This window comes from Symphalangus syndactylus, chromosome 5 (genome assembly GCF_028878055.3).
Source record: "Symphalangus syndactylus isolate Jambi chromosome 5, NHGRI_mSymSyn1-v2.1_pri, whole genome shotgun sequence".
NCBI lineage: Eukaryota > Metazoa > Chordata > Mammalia > Primates > Hylobatidae > Symphalangus > Symphalangus syndactylus.
The window spans coordinates 149,874,351-149,897,086 of record NC_072427.2 but is presented as its reverse complement, the minus strand read 5'-3'; positions in this window follow the sequence as shown (position 1 = coordinate 149,897,086).

Below are 22,736 nucleotides of genomic sequence, written 5' to 3'. Positions count from 1 at the left end.
GTCCTGATTTCTTTCCTTGGAGAATTGTATTTAAAAACAATCACTGGGCCCTGGGGATGCTCATTGCTGCTGGGGCGTCACTGCTTCCAGACCTTCTCAGCAGACAGAGCTGGGAAATATCTGTATGTACATGCGCATAGACACATAGCTATAATCACTTTTGTATTTCTAATCAGTATAAGTAAACATGAGTTCTTAAAATAACAAGAGTTCACGTGGTTACACTAATCTCCAATCCACGATTATAGGGTTCATTCTAGTCTTCCTCCCTTATTAACCTGTAATTTCTTTCTGACAGTGCAAATCTTGGCTCTCACTATTGACGACTCATTTACTTACTTATTCAATCCTAAAATACATGCAGCAGTTTCAGAACTGAGTTTTGTATACTGATTTTTTTCTTCTTGTTGTTAATGTTAACTTTCTAGAAGCATAAAATACATTCATAAAAGTGCACAACTCAGAAGTGTAAGGCTTGCATTTTCAAAAAGTAAGTACATTCTGTTAACCTGCACCCAGAAGATCAAGAAACAAAATGCTATCAAAATTTCAGAAGCCCCCATGGCTCTTGGCAGTCATGTCTCCCCCATACACAGAAAGCCCTAATTTGACTTCTAACGCTATTAGTGAGTTTTGGCTGTTTTTGAACTTTATGGAAAGGAACCAGACTGAATTGTGTCTGCTTCTTTTGCTTGGCATAATGCTTTGAGGTCTACCCCTGTTGTTGCAGGTAGTTATAGCTTATTCATTCCCATGTGTCCTGCTTTCTTAAGATTGTATCATGAGCTCTTTTCCACAGTCTTGACTATTTTTCCACAATGCGATTTTAATGGCTATAGAATATTCCACAGTTTGATAATACCATAAACTATTTACTTATCCCCTCTTGTCTGTCATTTGATGGGCCTCTAATTCCTGTGCTATGATAATACTGGCCGATGTTATCTTAAGAAGATTGATGTAATAATCCTAATTCCTCAGAGTTAGTCTCATCACATCTGGAGGTTTGCATTCTATTCCAGCCTTAGTCCTCAGAGCACATCCAGAGGGGGCCTAAGAGAGTGTTGAGGATTCTGGAAGCTGCGGCTTAGGAAGCTGAGCTTGGGGAACTGGACTATTAGGCATGGGGGTAGACAAGATAGCTGTTTTCAAATATTTGAAGCACTATTTGAAAGAGGGATATGCTTATTCTGTTTTATGAAGTTTTAGTCCTCATGTGTAGTTAAGAAGAGGCAGGTTTTTTGTTCTGTTTTGTTTTGCATCTATAATAGTATGAGGAAGGTGATAAATAAGAGGGGTACTAGAAATAACTACACTTGGATGACACCCATGAACTGGGACTGCCCTGGGCAAACCAGGCCATTCGTCATCATCCCAGGCACAAGAAACTCTTCCTAATGAGTAGAGACTTGACAGAGAAATGAAAAGGCTGATGTGCAGTGCTGATCTTTCTGTTATTTGAGATGTGTTATAGTGTTAGGCAGGATTGTGCAAAGGTTTCCTGCATTGGGAGGGAGGCTACACTAGATGACGTCCAAGTGGCTGGAAGATCACTGGATGGCAGTCTAGTTCTGAAAGCCCATAATTCAGCCTGGAAAATGATCAGCAGTATTGCCAAAGTGAGTAAATAAGATTTACATTTCTCTCTTCCGGGTCCTTACAGAAGCATGATTTCCATCTGGTCTTCGAACTTGCCTTTTTCAAACAGCTTTATTGGTGTCTGGTTGCCGATATTTAATAGAGTGTTGTGCACTTAAAAATTTGCTGAAAGAGAAGATCTCATGATAAATGTTCAAAATTGGCTTTTGCAAGGCTAGAAGAGAGGACAGTGATGATGCTTTGTAACTTGTCAGATGCTGGGCCTGAAGTTCAATGTTTTGTGGTGATTGAGGGTAGACGCCATCTGAAGTTTTGAGAATTTAAACGACTTATCCAGGGTGCACCAGTCAGAATGTTTTGGTTGTAAGAAACAGAAGTCACTGGCACTAACATAAGCCTGAGGCTCAAATACATGCATGATGTTGAATTCTATGAGGGACCCCTCTATCTTGATAACATATTACCACTTGAAAAATTATATATATAGATAGAATATATAATATAATATTATATTATTATATGCTATAATATAATATTATATTATTATATGCTATAATATAATATTATTATATGCTATAATATAATATAATATTATATTATTATATGCTATGCTATAATATAATATATTATATTATTATATGCTATAATATAATATGCTATAATATAATATGCTATAATATAATATGCTATAATATAATATAATATAATATAATATAATATAATATAAAATACGTAATGTTTGTTTCAGGTTCAGGGGTACATGAGCAGTGTTGTTATGTTTGTTGATTGTGTGCCACGGGGGTTTGGGATACAGATTGTTTCATCACCCAGGTAATAAGCCTACTACCTGATGGGTGAACTTTTTTATCCTCTCCTTCCTCCCACCCTCCACTCTCAAGCAGGCCCCCTGTTTCTGTTGTTCCCTTCTTTGTAGCCCTGTGTTCTCATTGTAAAACTTTCTATCTTGAGATACTCTTAGACTTACAGAAGAGTTGCAACAATAGTACAGAGAATTCTCACATATCCTTTACCCAACTTTGACTAATGCTCACTTCTGACATAATCATCACACAGTGAGCAAAACCAAGAAATGAACATTCATGCAATATTATCAGCTGAACTGCAGATTTCATTTAGATTTCACCATGTTTTCTATTAATATCTTTTTCTTTACCAGGATCTAATCCAGCATCCCATGTTGCATTTGATTTTCATGTCTCATCAATCTGAGACAGTTTTTGAGCTTTATCTTTCATGATCTTGACAGAGATCATGAAAGAGTATTGGGCAGATATTTTGTAAAAGGTCCCTCAGTTTGGGTCTCTGTATGTTTCTCATGATGGGACTGAGGTTATGGACCATTGCGAACATTACCACCAAGCACTCCCCTGTCCCTCTCAGTGCAGCACATCAGGTGGTACACGATGCTGAGGCATCTCATTACTGGTGAAGTTAACCTCCATTACTTTCTTAAGATGGTGTTTGCCAGCTTCTTCACTGTGCAGTTACTATTTTCCATTTGTCATTAACAAATTTTGCTTTTAGATCATGCACATATACTTTTCGCTATAAACTTTCACCCACTAGTTTCGACATCCTTCATAAATCACCTTTTTTGTTTAAGCTGAGTCAAACGAATTCCCGGAGATAAATACATAGGTGCAGAGAGCTGACAGCCTGGCTTCCCATGGTCATCTGTTTTCCTTTCTATGTCGCTTCTGGGGGCAGCTATTTCTCTCTAGGCCCCCTTCATTCCCCTCTCTCTGCAGGACCCTCTCTGCTCTCCAGCTCGTGTGATAGACAAAAAGGCTGCCATCGGCACCCCTCACCAGTGTAAGAGACCAGCCAAGGGAGGTCCCCTCACCAGCATAAGAGACCAGCCAAGGGAGGTCCCCTCACCAGTGTAAGAGACCAGCCAAGGGAGGTGGGCTATCCTAGTTCCAAGCCCAAGTTCTTGGGGAAAGGATTCTGACTGGCCCAGTCTGGGTCAGTACCCAAGACCTGATATGTTAAGTTGGCTCCAGAGGTGCAAGATTGGATTGCTTATGTAAGTCAGCTTGGGACTCCCCTTAGTACTAGGATGGGTGGAAAATACACCCCCAAGTCTTTGTGAGATGAGCACACCCCCAGTGTGTATCCAACCACACAGCACGTCTGAGGCACAGTCAGAACAAAAACACGGGTCCCTCCACTTTTTAAACAGTGTGAGTTTCTTGTCAATGCCTCAGCACACGTTAGGCACTGAATCTGTGACAACTTGACTTCTCTACCTTGATCACAATCAAGCTGGAGTGGCACTTTATCACAGTCCTGGAAATAAATATGAAATCACACTTGGGTAGGAAGGGAAGGTAAAGGGCTGAAGGTCCCCAAGAGTTCCCTGGGCTTAAAGCTCTTTTTGGTGATCTTTGGAGTTGAGTTATTCATCCAGCTGTGTTATCCTAATTCTCCAAAGACACGGAACTAAAACCCAAGAGCTAATCACTTAGTGGGATTGACCTTAAAATGCAGCAGATTTTCAGGAATGATTAGAAAATCTTTTCTGAAAGGAGAGATGCCTGGATCAGGTTCTTCAAGGAAGGAAAGCAAAGCATATCTCCTTGGTTCAGTGGGGAGCAAAGGGAGGGCTGGGTGCATGTTGGGAAGAAAACAATGCTTAGTAACATTTTCTAGATTCCTGATTCATATTTTCCCCCTGATGTCAGGAATGGAGCATCCTTTTCTCCCCTGGCAGCTTGATTATGGCACTAAGAAATCCAAGATAAATGGGATGCTCTGTGAATGAAGCCTGGAACAGCTGGACATTGCTGGACACAACTGCAATGGCTGGTCAAATGGGGACATCTGCTCCACCTCCCCAGAGGTTTGGCAATGGTAATAAGGCCAATAAAGATAATTCAATCAACCACTGTAGGCTGAGGCTCTCGGGAGACCAAACACTGGGCTGGAGAGATTGGGTTTCTTTTCCACGGGAGCGGAGGAAGGAGACTGGTGGGAGAGCCAGCTGTGCGCCTGGCTTTTCCCACCTGCAATTCCGGGTTCCCGCAACCACGGGGGACAACTTCCCAGGAAAGGTGAGGGATTGCCTGTCATAATTTGGGAGCACACGAAAGGCCAGGACCTCTAGAAAGTCATCATCATAGGAATTCCTAGTGCCTGGTGTGGCAGATGTTTGTTTCATAGTGACTCAGTGAAGGATTCTTAGAGGTCAGAAGACTCGGGATGAAGACAGTCCTAAGTCATACAAGTGCTCAGTGGTCTTGAGCAAAAGACTTAGTCTCTCCTAAAACTCATTTTTCTCATCTGTAAAATGAGGACAGAAATACCTATCTCCCAGGATTGTCATGAACATTATATAAAATCATGAATGTGGAGAAGTTTGCTGGAAGAATGTGAGCCATTTTGGTGGTGGATCAGATCAAATCAACAGTTTGTGATGCTCTCAACCAAGTGTCTTTTCTCTATAGTGACAGATGACATGAGACCTGAAACTCACAGGAGATTCAGATGTCTTCATTTTAGCCTCTAGTCTCAAACTTTTAAAAATAATTTAGTCAGTTTTCTATACGAAGAGGATATAGGGAAATGACATGCTAGATATCCATGCCTTAATTTTTACTCCCTACAGAAGGATCTGTGAGCAATGAACTGCCTAGAAGGTGACAGAAGAAACATGTGGACTTCACAGGGCTAAAGATTAGATTGGAAGACAGTGAAAATGTGGTTCAGAAAGGCCACCAGGACTAGCCAAAATCACAATTCAGGGTTGAGTCTGCCATCCAGGTCTCATCAGCAAGGGATTTTTGGTTCCAACACACTCTGCAATTTCCTTGGCTAAGACAGTACTTGAGAGTGTCTGGACTAAGTCAATAGTTTACCTCAGTTTCCCCAGTCCCCTTTATATCTCTGGTCATCTCTGACATGGGGGGGCTCCACCATCAAAGGAGTGACTCCTGAGCAAAATGTCCAGTAACATCACCCAAGATGTTACAAGAAACTGCCTTAGTTTGGTGGGGGCCAGGGGGGCAAGAGGGAAGGCCGGTATAGTTGAAGGGAGGGAGGGGCTTCTTTGGCCTTAGTGTCCTGGTCTGAAAAACTGTCCACAGAGCATGGACACTGGGTGCATGCAGTGTGCAGAATGACAAAACAGGCTCCAGTCACAAGAGCTTCTTTGATTCAAGAGAATGTGACAGGAGGAATGACTCTATTTAGCTTTCTCCACTAAGGGAATATTTGTCAGCAGGATCATGAGTCAGAAGAGGAAAGGGTCTTTTCTAACCTAAAAATAAAGTCATGGGGAGAGAGCAGTCAGGGCGGTTTGCGGTTTGACCTTTCCTATTTCTGAATGCGTGTGCTGTGTGTGTTGGAGGGGTGGTGGAAGCCAGGCGAGCCTGGAGGAGAGAGGCATCTCCAGCCCTGGCTCTAAGAAGCCTTTGCTGGTAAAATGAGCACTTGGTGGCAGCATAGGTTAGTGGTAACACCTAAAACCACAAGCTGGAATTCCAGTCCTAGCAGTCTCTGGTATGCTAATGACCTGGCATCTTCTGCCCCCTAGTCCACTCTGCTGCCCATCTTGGCCCTCACTGGCAGTGATTCTGGTCACTCAGCCATGGGGCTTGGCTCCCATCCCTTAGTCACAGAGCACATGTGCACCTCAGCCCCTTCTTAGACATGCTGCCAAATTTTGACCAATGTCTAGCACTGCCTTTGGGTTCACCGAGGATACATACTGTTCTGTTGTCCATCTGAACGGTGGTACACAGCAGGGTGCGAGGCATTGCCTGAGGACAAACTGTCATCCGAATATGCAAGAATTCTGCTTAGGGTGTGTCAAAGAGCAAACCAGGACTGAAACTTCACTGTGTAATTAGTACAGTAAGGCAGGGTGCAATTTAACTCCTTCTACTTTCTAGCTCTCAAAGGTAGTAGATGAAATTCTGCCCCAAGAACAAAAATATCTGAAAACTAGTGTCCACCAACCTTGCACACAGGCTCAGAAAATATTTGGGGTCATATTCTCTTTATCTTTCTTGTCTCTCATAAGAAAGCAGGCCTTTGTCTGAAATCCCCACTGCATGCCCATCCACAGACACAAAAGTCCCTGGACATCAAGCCACGAGGGAGGGGACAGAAGGGATGAGAATGAAACATGCCCCACTTTCTTTTCCATTCACCATGCTGATCCTACTCCACACCTCACTACACTCAGGCTCTTCCCTGCTATGAATCTGCTTCCTCTTCTATTCTGGATAAATCCTATTCATCCCGGAAAGGCCAGCCCCCAACCACCCTTCTCAAATGCCCCATCTTCTGGTGCTCTCTCCTTCCTTCCATCACCCACACGTTTGCACTCTATGCCACTTGATTTTAGCCCTTGTTGGTGGACTCTTCTGTTTGCTACTGTTTTGTGTTACCCCAACTAAGCTGGGGTACGTGGGCAAGAGTGAGGCGTACAACCTTTCCAGTCCAAATCCCAGGCAAGCAGCTTGTACTCCGAGGCATGGCTGTATTGTAAGTCAAACAGAGTTAATCAATCCACCCTCCAGGGATGATTGGGAAGAGTACATGAGTAAAAGTATGTACAGGACTTAGAATAATGGTTGGCACACAATAATGAGTTGAAAACACTGTCTCTTGGTATTACCATTACTTGAGGATAAAGATGATGTAATTTGTTTAGATTCAAGATTCTCCTGCATATTGGTCTTCATCACACCCGTAGCATAATTGGTGGTCCAAGCAATATAGATAAAACAGAAATAGTACACGAGCTTCACGTGTGGCTTGGTACCGCTACTGGGGTAAAGCTGCTGAGTGGCCTGGTTCAAATGGTGCGTGTGTCTGCCCTAGGAGAGGTGAGAACCCTGATACTGACCCTCTGGACACAGTGTCTTGGGAAATGGCCTGAGAGCAGAGCACAAGCCCCTGAGGGGCCTGGAGACCACGTGTTCCATGGCCTTCCTGGGTCTCTTCTGCCCTCACACTCCATAAATCTGAATTTGATGAGGACGGGCAATGATTGGAGATGCTCCCTAGCGAGGCAGTGCCAAGAGCCCTGCCCCGGAGGGTCTGTCAGCGCCTGTGATGAAGTAATTGGAGGGGGGACAGCTGCATGCGTCTCAGTAAACAGATGAACTCAGTCAACACCCTCAACAGCAACCAGCACAGAAGAGCAGCCCCGTGAGGCCACCTGGTTCTGGGGCCAGCACATGGCGCAGGAAGGAGAGACCCTCTCATCCCACCCCTCAGATCACTCTCAGGAAAACAGCTCCCAGAGAGGTGAAGCAATTTGCCTGAATCACACAACCAGCCTGTGGTAAAACTCAGGCCTAGAGCCAAAGTCTCTGAGATCCCATTCAACTACTCATCCGTCAGACTAAGTTTGGAGGAATCACAGCCCTAACACCTCCAAGTCTGCCGCAGTCCTCCATGACAGCCCCAGGGTCAAGGGGAGTTCTCAAGTCATGCAGTCCAATCTCCTGCTTCTCTGCCAAGGAGCTTGGTCCCTGAATGCAGGTGACATGTTGGGTGCAAAACATCTTGAATTTAGACCAACTGATTTGTGCTGTGACTGAGACAGCTGTCTCATTCTGAGCTTCTGCTGTTTTCTCTGTTCAGTGGGGAAAATAATAAAATTCCTGGCCCATTTGACCTGGGATTTTTTTTAAATCACAGAATCTCCCAGTTTCTAGTTGGAATTCAAAAAGAAAATATTCGTTGGGTGAATCCTGATGCTGGAGCACGTTCCGACCGAGTTCACATACGACCAGGAGAGCAAGTGAAGAGCATTACAGTCAGACCAGCTCTACCTTGGTCTATGAGGAGGGAGAATCAGTGTCATTGCAACATAGAAGAGTAGGAGAAGGGAGGCGGAGGAGTTAGACCACTTTTCCTTGAGGTTTCAGAGGGTGTTTTATGAGCCTGGAGCGCTGGGACCTCATTCAAGGCAAGGCACTGTGCTTTCCTCTCTCCTGGGTAAGTCACTGAATCTCATTGAGCCTCAGTTTCTTCATCCATAAAACAGTGACAAAAATCTCCCCTTATTGGGAGGCAGCAAGGACTAGATGAAATAATGCACTTTGTCAAGCACTGTGACACAATGTGAGCCATTACTACTCTGTTTACTGATGACTGTTAATGCAGGGAACCATTTAACCTGACGCTTGTGATGGATCCTTATTCCCAGGGTCATTCAGAAAAATTCAGTGCTTCCCACAAACCCCCTTCGGGCTAGGGCTGTACCTACACCTCCAGATGGCATCCAGCTGTCCGCTGTCCACTACACTGGTAGGGTCCGCTCTGCAGATTCCTGGCTGCACCTCGCAGTGTTGCTCCCCACAAGGGGGAGACAGCGGAGGGTTGCTACTGCGACGCGTGAGTGCAGGGATGGGCAAGAGTTCCAGCCTGGCCCTCTGCACCCTAGATGCTTTTTCTCGCGGCGTGCCCAGCGAATCATGTTGGAAGGTCTCCAGGGGGACAGGCTGCAAGAGCTGGATGCTCTTTTCCCTCTTTTCCTCCACCCCTATTCCTCCTTCTCTCTGTCCCTATCTTTAAAGAGTCTACACGGTTCCTTTCTCCTCTCTTCCTTTCTTACTAACTTGAACATTTTAATCAATATGGCACCTCTCTGGGGTCTCCACACTGTCACTGCAATTTGCTGTGGTTCAATGGATGAATTTTCTTTTCCCTTTTAGTGGGAAACCGGATGATTTCCATGATAGAAGCCGACTGGTCTGGAGAGGCCTCTACACAAAGAGCACTATGAAGAAAGGAGACAGCTGGCTGAAAAGAGAGAAGGGATTTGGGAAATTGAAATGCCTTATGATATTGGACTTAAACGTGGAAAATTCACTGCTCTGCATTGCTCAAATGCCTCTGAATTAGAGCAGAAGGGCGATCAGTTAATTTTCTAACTCTGGGTAGGAATTTCTGGCCCAGAACTTTGCAGGATTTTTTTTTTTTCCCTGACTGGTACAGTGTCCATTATGCTGGGCCTTGATCTACACTCCTCACTTTCTTTATGGCCTGGACTGACCCATGGCCTGCTCAGCTGGTGGGGCTGTAGCTGGTTATCCCTCTGCCTTCAGGGAGGATGGCATTCAAATCACTGCAGAGGAGATGCTGCCTCTAGTTACCTTCAGCCACCTCTTCAGGAACAAGGACTTGGGACACGTTTGTGAAGTAGTATGGCACACTGGGAAGAGCACAGGACCAAGGACAGAAGATGGGGTTTCCATCCCACCTGTCACTCACCTGCTGACGGCCTAGGAATGATCACTTCTCCCTCTGACCTGCTTATTCATCAGCTGTGAAGCAAGGGATATGGTTTTAACCTTTTTCTTGAGATCACTGGGGAGTCCATACAGTTCCAAGTAGGGTTTTGAGGATCAGATTTCCTTGAGGAGTTATTGACCCAGCGAGTTACAGCAGAACAATTGGGAAGTTTGGAAGTTAAATTTTTACATGCTTTTTACTGTAACCCTATCATACTTAATTGCATTCTGTAGTTCAGCTGCCCCTATTATTTTTAACACTTAAATACCTTTATTTATGCACACTTACCTATGCATAAGAGTTTTACCTCTGCCTCCTAGAACTTGGAAGTAAGTATTAGGACTAGATCATCTCTAAATTTCCTACCCTTGAACTCCAATTTTGCTGTAAATTCTGAATCCAGTTGAGCACAATTCAGACTGGAAATGTTATGGGTCTTGGTTTCTAAACCTACTTTTTCACAACCCTTTTTCCTTCTGTGACTTGCCCCACGGTGAGCTCCTGGCAGCAGACAGCTGCAAACATCAGCAGGGTTTGACTCCTAATGTTCACAGTCTTTTCTATGGACTTAACCCAATGTAAGATCACCTCTGCTGCTGTTTGATCTCCTTTTCCCTTTCCTTTCTGCTTCACTTTGGCCTATTTTCAGTCTCACTCTTGAATAGATTGGTTCCAGGAAATTTTTATTTCCTTTCTTAAGATATTTGGGGAGTTTTCTATCATTTTCATTTCTGAGGCATCACCTGCAAGATTGTGGGTGACTTCTGAAGCATGGTTAAGAGTCACTGTCATCTCTCACTCATTGTATCTTATTTGCAGTGTTCTAAGGATCTCGTGTGTGTCAAGAGTCTTCCAGAAGGGTTAAGCCGGGAATCATGCCCAGATGAATCAAAAGTGTTCAAGAACATGTACATATGTATGTATGTGATACATCTGTGTATGTCTAGAGGTCTTGGTGCATCCCTGGATGTCAAAACTACTTACAGGCATTTCTTGGATTTATCCTGAAAATGAAGAATGCTGGATACCATTTAGTTAGTTCTTATGATATATCAGGAATTATTTTAGGTGCTTTCTGTACATACATTTTTATAGAGCAACACAAGAAAGTAGGTATTTTTAATCTCCATTTATAATGAGGAAGAATCTGATTAAGAATCAGATAAGTCAAATAATTTTCCCAAATTCTCATAGCTAGTGAGTGTCAGAATCAGAGCCCAAAGCCACCTGGTGTGAGGATATCCTGGTTGTGTGGCCTTGTCTATCAGCCTGGGGAGGATATTCAGTTAGATCGGCTCCTATGATTTCTCTTAGGTCAGCTGAAGTAGGTAGAGTTTGTGCCTGAACCAATAGGAATTTTTTTTTTTTCAGCCCCTGTCTTTGGGGCGAAGTTTCAGGCAAAAATTTAGGCTTCAATTAGGAGCTCAATAATACCATCAGGCATTTGCTCTTAGCATGGATGACTCCCTCTTCTTGGCGTCCATTTCAGCTTCCTGACCTTCTGTTTTGCCTCTTTAATTGGAGAAGGCTGAGGAGCTAGGGAAGCTCAGGGACTCCACTCTGGGAGAGTTCCATCCTCAGAGGAGGAGCTTCTCCAACCCAGGAGGCTGTGCCTCAGGAGAAGCTGGCCCTTCCAACGATGTTCTCTTAGCGCAGAGACTATGGAGGGGCCTGTGTCATGCTAAAGTGGAGAGGAGTGTGGCAGAAGCTAGTTAACTCCAGCTCCAAGTGGGGATTAGCTTCCACACAGACAAAATCTGTGGTTGGGATGCTGCCTTCCTCCTCCCTCCCTTTCTCCTCCACCAACTGCAAGGGATTGCACCATTCGTATCAACTCATCAGTGCCCAGCACTGGGCTTTGTATTGTGGGTAAAATAGATCAAGAATTTTAATGACAGGGATGCTGTTTGCAAGTTTATCCAGTGTGTTTTCTTTCTCTCTTCTAAAAGTATAGGATCTTTTACAGACAAAGAGAAATTATTAAGGATTTTGTAAGCCCACTCAGTAGTTATCTTTGCTTAATAACCCTACTCTAAGATGCTGAGTTTTGTGGATGATAACTGATCTCACTCTTTAAATATTTCTGAGTTCTAAATCAGTTGAGAATATACAAGAGTCAGACAGATGAATACCAAAATGCCATTATTCTATGAATGAAGCTGAATTCAACTAAGTGATTGAGACAGATAGCCACAATTAGCCGTCCCATTATCTTGGAAGAATTATGGTTTGGAGTGTAGACATGCCCAATCTCACTGTCAGGAAAGTGGTGCCAAAGAAAGGGAAAAGAAGAGAGACCACAATATGCTTAGTTGTTAATACACCAAGTCCATCTAAGTAAAGGCCCATGAAGGGCCAGGACCAAGCCAGGGAGAAAGGCTGGATGTATTACTCAGGGGACATCTCAGCAGGAAAGCATGAAGCAAGGGGAACGGCAGTTAATCCCTGGGGTAGGGAAATTCTCTAGTTGCTCTACCTCAGTTAACTTGGAAAGTAATTCTTCAAAAGATACAATAATAATTTCAGAGATCATAAAGAGCATTACTATCTCCATGTTGACTGGATAAACAAGACATTCTCCCATTAAAAGTAGGGAAGAACACCAACCACACACAAAGATGTGAAAGTCTGAGTTCCTGTTCCTAAGGCTGGTCCAATGGAGAAGAGGATGAGATGCCCCATACCGGTGATGGAAATCACAGGTCACCATCAACACACAGAGCTCCATGTGTCATATACTGCTAGTTAAATAAATTTTAAAATTTCAGCAAAAAAATTCCTAATGTTTTACTAGTGTTTGCCCTCTGACCCTTCTCAATGTCATGTTATTAGTACATCTTATAAACCGCCAATAAAATTAACTAACTTATATATTACCTTCAGTTCTCCCTACCATAAATAGCATGAAGACTCTTGCCTTCTAGAAATAAGTTTTTATAGTGGCCTTTAAAATAGGTTTTTGTAGTGGCCTTTAAAAGAGTAGTTTAGAGGGGAAAATATCAGAACAGTAGAAAGTAAGCTTTCTTCAGCTATCTTCTCAGTGTTCTCAGCCAGATTTCTTTGATATGTGTCTTTCCTTTCCAAATAATCCCTCAGTTCCTTTTACTTGGGGCTCAGCACTGATCCAGGCTACCTTCTAATATTGCTATCTGTCCAGTACAGGTCATATTTCTCCTATTGAGTTCCTGAAGGTTACATTATGTTTTGTTTTTCCTTATAGCACCTAAAGCACCTAGAACAGCTGCTTGCATCTAGTGAGCACTTGGAAACAAATGCATGTTGAAATAAATTGTGGAATTAATATTAGATTTTGGCTTAAAATAAAGCAGCACTCATCTTCCACGAGAAGGGCACATCCAACCCAATCTCTTGTTCCTTCTCCAAGGCCAGCAGTATCAGAGGATGCTTAGGAGGATAATCTTCCTTTGAGATCCTTCAGAGTCAAGGGAAGGGTCGGTGGAGTCTACCGTCCTTAAGGCAAGGCCATGGAATATTAGAGCAGAGTGGTGCTTTAAAGATCACATAGTCCAACAGATTTGAAAACTGAGGCTCTGAGAAGGAAATCAAATTGGCCCAGGGGCCCCTGCTGGATGGTGGAAGAGTCAGTGTTGAATCTCTTTCTGTTACACAATGAGATCAGCTCATAAATATATAAAAAAAATTCAACCTGAGTTAGTAGCAAAAACATTTTCTGGCTATTAAAATATTAAACTCATCAGAATGTGTCATTCCTTCAATTATTTAAGCTATTCAAAAGTATACTGTTTTAACATTTTTTATTCTAGATACTAACACTAAAGCTAAAAATTAGCTCTAGCACATTATTTACTGACTACACATGTTCAGACACACCTAGGACCAAACGTGTCCCCCAGGCATCATGACCAGTTAAGTAAAAGCTTGAGGACTGCGGGTCTGATCCTTTCCCCACTATAATAGGATTAGAAAGTACTTAACTTCTGTTCCTACTATTGGAACCAGATTTGCTCTCTCACCACAGAAGCCCTTTTAGGAACAGTTGCGGGCCAGCGGGTCTTATCATTTATCACTTGTTTCAAGGGCTTAAACTTTGATCTGGGGATAATTTGGTATGTTTGAAAGAGGAATAAGCCTTTTGTCTAATCTAAGGAACAAAGTACAGAATCCAGCAGCCGGAAGTCTTGGGTTTATTTTTCTTAGGCAAACCCATGAATTTATCATCATTTCTGGGAGAAACAAAGAAGGGGTTCCAGGAAGCCATTCCCAGCTGTTAGGTACTTATTTAAAAAAAAAGAAAGAAAGAGAGAAAGAAAAATAGCCTCTCAGGCTGAAGAAGTGCTGGTGACCCAGATCCCAGCAGATGAGAAGAAACAGGCATTCTTCAATGTCAGCCGGTGGCAGGGATTTGATAACTTTCTTCTCCCAGCTCCCTGAACCATGGTCTGGTCTGGGTAATCTGAATAAACTCTCTTGAGGTTCTATAGGGTCCTAATTTAGTGTGAAGGAGGAGAGGATAGGTTGTCAGATTGACATCTGGTTGCTGTTCTGAGTAGGGTTTGAGGAGTTTAAGTCTTGGGAGAATGAGAAACACACGGACTTCAGCTCCATTCAGAAGCTGCATGGATTTATTTAGACACACTGGAATACTGACTTTTCTTGAACTTTAAAGGTCAGATGAACTTAGTATCTAAAATTGAGTTCTGGCAAAAATGATATTTCATCATATCTATTATTACAGTTTCTTATAAATGTAATTCCCTTTTGAATTGGTAGATTACTTTTATGCTAGTAACACGATGTTTCAAAGCACTGTTTTACCCATTTCTTCAAATACTGCTGATTTTAAATACCTATTATATAGATCAAACATTAGGTTTTAAGCCTTGGGTGCTATGCCTGCTGCGAGTTTAAAACTGCTTTTGGAGAATTCTGCTTCTACTTCAAGTGGACTTTCTCCCTTTTATGACCTTAAAGGCTGAGTACTAGATGTGATGTAAGTGAACTGAAAGAACAGGGCCCAGGTTTATCACCATTATTGTATTGCTTTATTCTGTCTGTTTTTGCTACATTTTCACAAAGTATTTTGAAATGTGCCTGCTCTAAGAAGGGAGGATATTTGGGACATTTGATTTTCTAGAAGGATATTACCAACATCCCCATAGACCAAGGTGAAAGTCCATACTGATGATCCATTATTAAGGTCAGTTTTGGATTTTAATTGTTAGTAAATTGCACTTGTCTAGCACTTTATGTAATCTGAAGTAAGTTTTTCATAACACGGAGAGATTAAAATGTTAGGCACAGATGTACATCTAACTGGTGGCCAAGCTGGGGGTAGAACCTGAGGATCTCATTCTATTATAAAGATACATGAACATGTGTGTTCATTGCAGCACTATTCACAATAGCAAAGACATGAAATCAACCCAAAATGCCTATCAATGATAGAATGGATAAAGGAAATATGGTACATATACACCACGGAATACTATGCAGCCATAAAAAGGAACAAGATCATGTCCTTTGCAGGAACATGAATGGAGCTAGAAGCCATTATCCTCAGCAAACTAATGCAGAAACAGAAAACCAAACATCACGTGTTCTCTCTTATAAGTGGAAGCTGAACAATCAGAACACATGGACACAGGGAGGGGAAGCATCAGGGTAAATTGCTAATGCATGTGGGGCTTAATACCTAGGTGATGGGTTGATAGGTGCAGCAAACGACCATGCACACATTTACCTACGTAACAAATCTGCACGTCCTGCACATGTATCCTGGAACTAAAAATACAACGAAATAAAATATAATAAAGAACCTGAGGATCTCTGCTTATATTTAATTATCTTTACAACACACTTCAGTTTAAGCAGAACCATTTTCTCCAGGTATTAAAGTGGGTTTTGACTGATAATCAAGATTCTGATTTTTCCCAATATGGAAGTCTGTCCATATACACATAACCTGACACCTTCCTTGGATCTAATCTCTGCATGTAGCATCCCACCACAGCAGGCATTAACACCTGAATGGTACCTGCTACTGGCAGATTTCCTAGGATCTCCCTAGATGTTTAAAAAAGCATAGGCTTCCTGACACACCCCAGCTGAATATAATTGTATGTAGTACTAGACAGAATACTGGATGGAAAATCAGAAAGACATGGGCTCAAATGTTGAGTTGCCCACTTATTAACTCTGTGACTGTGAAAGAGTTAATAAATCAACACACAAAAATTCTTAATAAAATGTTAGTAATTCTGTCTAGCTCTTCGTAATGTATATACAATACTTATGACCAAGAATTTATTCAGAAAAGCAAAGTTTGTTTAACATTAAAAATTTAATGAACATAATTTAACACACTAACCCAGGATCATCTCCAGAAACGCAGAAAAAAACATTTCATGAAATTTAACCCATTCATGAAAAATAAATAAATACAAGAAGCATAGCTTTTAACAATCTAGGAATAAAAGGAAACATCTACAATCTGATAAATATTAATATCTGTGAAAAAACTAGAGCTAGCAGCATACATGAAATACTAAATGTTTTTCCCTCTAAGAATCAAAACAAGAATGTTTGCTCTCACCACTTCTATTCAACATTGTAGTAGAAGTCCTAGCCGATGTAACAAGCCAAGATAAAGGAAAGAAGGCCATAAATATTGGGAGAAAAAAGTCAAACTCTTAATCTCCATATGGCATCATTATATATAGAGAGATAATCTTAAGGAATCAACAAAAAACCTTGTAGAAATAATGCTAGTTTGGTAAAGATGCAGAAAACAACATCAATATAGAAAAGTTGTATTTCTATATACTAGCAAAAACCCTGACAAATAAAAATATTAAAATATGATTTACAAAACATCAAATATATAAAATACTTAGGAATAAATTTTATGGAAAATGTGCAAAACCTCTGTACTGAAAACTAGAAAATATTGCTGAAAGAAATTAAAGAATCTCTATTTATAGTTCTTTGAGATATCTCCATATTGTTTTCTGTAGAGGTTGTACTAATTTACATCCCCACCAGGAGTGTATAAGCATTTCCTTTTCTCTATATGCTTGCCAACATCTGTGGTTTTTTGACTTTTTAATAATAGTCATTTTGATTGGTGTGAGATGGTATCTCATTGTGGTTTTAATTTGCATTTTTCTGATGGTTAGGGGTGTTGACCATTTTTTATTTATATGTCTTCTTTTGAAAAATGTCTGTTCTTGTCTTTTGTCCACATTTTAATCAGGTTATTTATGTTTTTTTCTCATTGAGTTGTTTGAGTTTCTTGTAGATTCTGGATATTAATTCTTTGTTGGATGTATAGTTTGCAAATATTTTCTCCCATTCTGTAGGTTGCCTGTTTTCATTGTTAATTATTTATTTTGCTATGCAGAAGCTTTTTCGTTTAAATAAGTCCCATTTGTTTATTTTTATTTTTGTTGCATTTGCTTTTGAGGGCTCAGTCATAAATTCTTTGCCTAGGCCAATGTACAGGAGAGTTTTTTCTAGGTTTTCTTTTAGAATTTTTATAGTTTCAGGTCTTAGTATTCCAGAAATTCCACTACTAATTGTCTACCCAAAGGAAAAATAATTATTATCTCAAAAAGACCTACACTTGTATGTTTACTGTAGCACTATTCACAATAGCAAAGTTATAGAATAAACCTAAATGTCCATCAACAGATGACTGGATAAAGAAAATGTGGTATTTATCTACTATGGAATATACTTATCCATAAAAATATCAAATCACGTCTTTTGCAGCAATATGGATGGATCTGGAGGCTATTATCTTAGGTTGAAATAACTCAGAAAGTCAAATACTGCATGTTCTCACTTAGAAGTGGGAGCTGAATAATGTGTACACATGGACATAGAGAGTAGAATAATAGACACTGGAGACTTGCAAAGGTGGGAGGGTTGTAGGAAGGTAAGGGATGATAAATTACCTGGGACGTTACGAGATACACTGTACAGGTAACAGTTACACTAAAAGCCCAGCCTTCACTGCTATGCAATATATCCATGTAACAAAGCTGTTTTTGTGCCCTCTAACTCTATATTTAAAAAGAAATGGAAGAATATCTAAATAAACAGAGAGATGTAGCATATTCATGAATTAGAACACTGAATATCATCAAGGTGGAAACTCTTCCTAAATTGCTGAAAACAAGCAGTGAAATTTTAGTGAAAATCCAAGAAGATTTGTTTGGTAGTAATTGAGAAGCTTATTCTAAAGCTTATATGGAAATACAATGAAACCAAATTTTCTAACACAATCATAAAAAAGAAGATTAGAGTTAGAGGTCGTATGCTACCTGATTTCAAGGCTCGTTGTGAGGCCACAATAGGCAAGACAGGGTGATACTGACATAAGAATTGATAAATGGGTCAATGGAACAAAATAGAGAGTTCAGAAATAGACTCATACATATACGGTCAATTTTTTGACCAAGTCACCATGGCAACTCAATGGAGAAAGGAAAGTCTTTAAACAAATGATCAGGAAAAACCAGATTCCATATGGGGGATAATAAATGAACTGCAGACACTACCCCAACCACTACCTTTTACCATACACAGGAATTAGTTTGACATAGCTCATAGAACAAAATGTAAAATGTAAAATTATAAAGTTTCTAGAAGAAAACATAGAGGAATATACTTATGATTATGGGTAGGCAAAAATTTATCAGATAGGACATCAAAAACACTAAATATACAATAAAAATATTAATAAATTGGAATTCACAAAATTAAAAAATTCTTCTCATCACAAACAGTAGTGAAGAAAATTGGAAAGCAAATAACAGACTGGAAGAAAATATTCTTAATACATAAATCTGCCAAATGACTTTTTTTTTTTTTTTGAGAGAGAGAGAGTCTCACTCTGTTGCCCAGGCTGAAGTATGGTGGTGCATTCTTGGCTCACTGTAGCCTCAACCTCCCTGGCCCAAGCAACCCTCTCACCTCAGCCTTCCAAGAAGCTGGGACTATATCACGCACTACCACACCTAGCTATTTTTTGTATTTTTGTAGAGACGAGGTCTCACTGTGTTGCCCAGGCTGGTCTCGAATTCCTGAACTCAAACGATCCTCCCACCTTGGCCTCCCAAAGTGTTGGGATTACAGGAGTGAGCTACTTTGCCCAGCCACAAATGACTTTTGTACAGAAAAATAAGAAGTTTTACTACTTATAAATAAATGAGAAAGATGAATGATTCAATTTGTTAAAAAGGACAAAAAAAACCTTGGCTATATATGTCACAAAGATATATAAAAGTCCATAAGTAATGAAAAAGTGCTTGATATCACCAGTATTTAGGGAAATTGAACCAAAATCACAATGAGACTTCATTTCACACACACTAGAATGATTAAATTTAAGACTGATGAAACCAAGTGCTGACAGGGATGTGTAGGCACCAGTGATCTTTCACACTGCTGTGGGCTTATAAAATGATACAGCCACCTTGGAACTCTGTTTGATAGATTCTTATGAAATTAGCCCTTTATCTTCCCCATGATCCTGCAATTTCACTCCCAGGTATTTACCCAAGAGAAATGAACACATATGCACAAAATGTCTTGAATGAGAATATTCATAGCAGACTTTGGAGCCAAAACTGAAAATAATCTGGATGTGCATTAGCAAGAATGGATGAGCAAACCAAGATATATTCATATGATGAAGAAAAGGAACAGACTACCAACACACACAACCATATGAATGAATCTCAAAAATACTGTGTTGAGTGAAAAAAGCCAGATGCAAAAGATTACATTAATATGATTATCTTTATATGAAGTTCAAGAATAGATGTTACGGGCTGAATCATGTCCCCTCCAAAATTCATATGTTCACATCCTGATCCCCAGTACTCGGAATGTAAGTATATTTGGAGATAGAGCCTTTAAAGTGGTAATTAAATAAAAATGAGGCCATTATCGTGGGCCCTAATCCAATATGGTGTCTTTATAAGACAAGGAGATTAGGACACAGACACACAGAGGAAAGTCCATGTGCAACAAAGGGAGAAGACAGTCATCTACAAGCCAAGGAGAGAGATTGGTCTCAGAAGAAAACAACGCTCCAAACACTTCAATCTTGGACTCCTATCCTCCAGATTGTGAGAAAATAAATTTCTGTTGTTTAAGCCACCCAGTCTGTGGTACTTTGTTATGGATTGTAGCCCTAGCAAATACATACAATGGGCAAAACTAATAAATGATAATAGAAAACTGAACAGTGGCTGCCTCTTGGGGGAAGGTTTTTGATTTAAAAGGGGCATCAAGAAACTTTCTGGGTTGATGAAAATACTCCATGTCTTGGTTAAGGAGGTGGTTATCAGGATGTATAATTGTCAATTTATTTTTTAAGCTGTATTCTTAACATAGGTGCATTCTGTTATCTGTGAATTATACATCAACTTTAAATGGGAAAAAATTTAAATTCATTTACATCCCAGCATTTCAGCTGAACAGGAGGATGATGATAACGTAGTTTTTGTTGTTGCTAAAATGAAATGAGATGACACCTATGAAATGCTGGCACAGTGCTTAGCATATGGGAAGCTCTCAATGTTAGTGCAATCTGAACCCGTCTCTGTATACTGGCCTCTTGCTCCTTTGAAATATTTGCTTCCTGGAATTTTAGTTAAAAACATCAATGAGACAAACCAGATGACTTTGTTCTTTTTTTCTGTGAACTCTGCTTTTTGTGGAGGCTTCTTTCTCCTTTTCAATATGTTCAGGAATAATCCCCAAGTGCCACGTAGAAGTGCCAGCTTCCTACCCATTCTGGGCTTGCCCTTCACCTGGCAAGAGGCTCTGATTCCATCCATGAAAGAATTTCACACGTTCTCCTGGTGACCATTGATCCCTTTCCGGCTCCAATGTCACCCTGGAAACTGCCCCACGAAGGGTTTGTTTTCAGGCATTCGGGCAGGCGTCTGTTGATCTTGCTCCGATTCACTTTTCCATTGGGAAAAAAAGATTGCCCCCTCTCCCCCAGACTGGTGGCATTTTTTACGTGGGGCCTGAAGAGGAGAGCTGATGTGCAGCTGGTTACATCTGAAAGCCAGTTGCTGGGAGAGCCGTTTGTCCTTCGCCTCAGACCGTTTAGCTTCTAAGAAAAATAGTGTTAATGTTCAGCTTGAATTTTTCACGGTAAACAAAAGTAGAGCACATGGACGTCTCTGCATTCATCATCAAAATGATCATACAGGCATCCATAACCTTGTTCATACATGTCTTCTCTTTACCTGGGTCATTCCCAAATCACTGGGGAAATTAGCTATATACCTGTGGATGGAAAGGGTGGGAAGCTGGTACTAGGATGGCCAGAGACAACACATTGTCTAGAAATCTCCATGCCTGCGTGGATGGTGTCACTGAACACATCTATGCCCAAAGACTTTCAGTGGCTTCCTGCTTGCCACCATAACAGATCTGAATTGACCTGGCTTTCCTAGCGCCTCAGAATCTGGCCTCTCCCTACCTACAGGACCTTACTTGCTCTGTTATCCGGCATCTATCCTCTACTCTTGCAAGATTTGTCTTTTTGCTATCCCTGTGGGAGCTATACTCATTCCCATAGAAGGCTTACAGAGGATGTTAGGTTTGGTGATACTCATTCAGGGAGATATGTTTGGAAGAGGAGTCAGGTTAGCCTGAGGAATTGATGGGCTCAGAATACCTAAGACTAAGAAATGTGGAATTAGAGAGTAAGTGCATTTGTTGGGCTCTGAAGGAGATGAGAACCCTGGTAGCTCCCTGGTTGGATAGGTAGGGAAAATTCTTAAGAAGTTTTGAGTTTATAAAGAAAGCTTCATGGAATACCGCTGAGGTAGGAGGCGGGACTTTATTCTGGACTAGATTGAAGACTGGCTGAAACATGGAAGAGGCAAAAGCACCTCTTCATAAGATAGCCCACTAGTGCCATGTCAGTTTACCATTGTCATGACAACACCCGGAACTTACCACCAGTTTCCATGGCAATGACCTGGAAATTATCACCCTTTTTCCTAGAAATTTCTGAACAACTTGCCCCTTAATTTTCACGTAATTAAAAACGGGTATAAATCTGACTGCAGAGCTTCCCCTGAGCTGCTGCTCTCAACACACTGCCTATGGGATAGCCTTGCTCTGCAGAAGCAGACATGAAGCTGTAACACTGCCACCTCAATAAAGCTGTGTGCTTCTACTATGGGCTCACTCTTGAATTCTTTCTTGAGTAAAGCCAAGAATCTTCCTGTGCTAAGCCCCAGTTCTGGGACCTGCCTGCCCTCCATCACCATTGCATTTTACAAGTCCAGGGCGACCTTGCACATAGAATAAAATGGAGTTGTGCAAGATGGGTGGCCTTGGATTCACAGAAGGTGTAGAACTTCAAAAGCAACTTAAATACTAAAAGAGACAGAGAAGAAAAGAAGAGAGAGAGAGGAATAGGTTTAGAGGGAACAGAGGAATGAACAAGGGAAAGGTGTCCATTGTTAAAAAAAAAAAAATGGTCTTTTTCAGCTCATATTGGTCAGAACCTTATCAGAAGTCCAAGCCCTGGTCTGTGCTAATCTAGTTCAGCCTGAAAATAGGACTGAAGTAGAGAAATGAAAGAAACTGGAATTGCCTTGCCTGGAGGAATGAAGTCCAAAGGTTGACTCAACAGAGCTTTCCAACCCAGGAAAGGTCATTTTACAGGCTGTGGTGACCAGCTGTCCTCTAACACTCCCATGACTGCAAAACAAGTTTTAACTCTTGGCAATTCATGACTCATTTTAGAAAGCTATTCTGCATGGTTGACCCCATTCCAATTTATTTATACCCTAGTTAGCTCCATAAAAGTGTTCAAGGAAGCAGCATTTGAACTTTTTAAA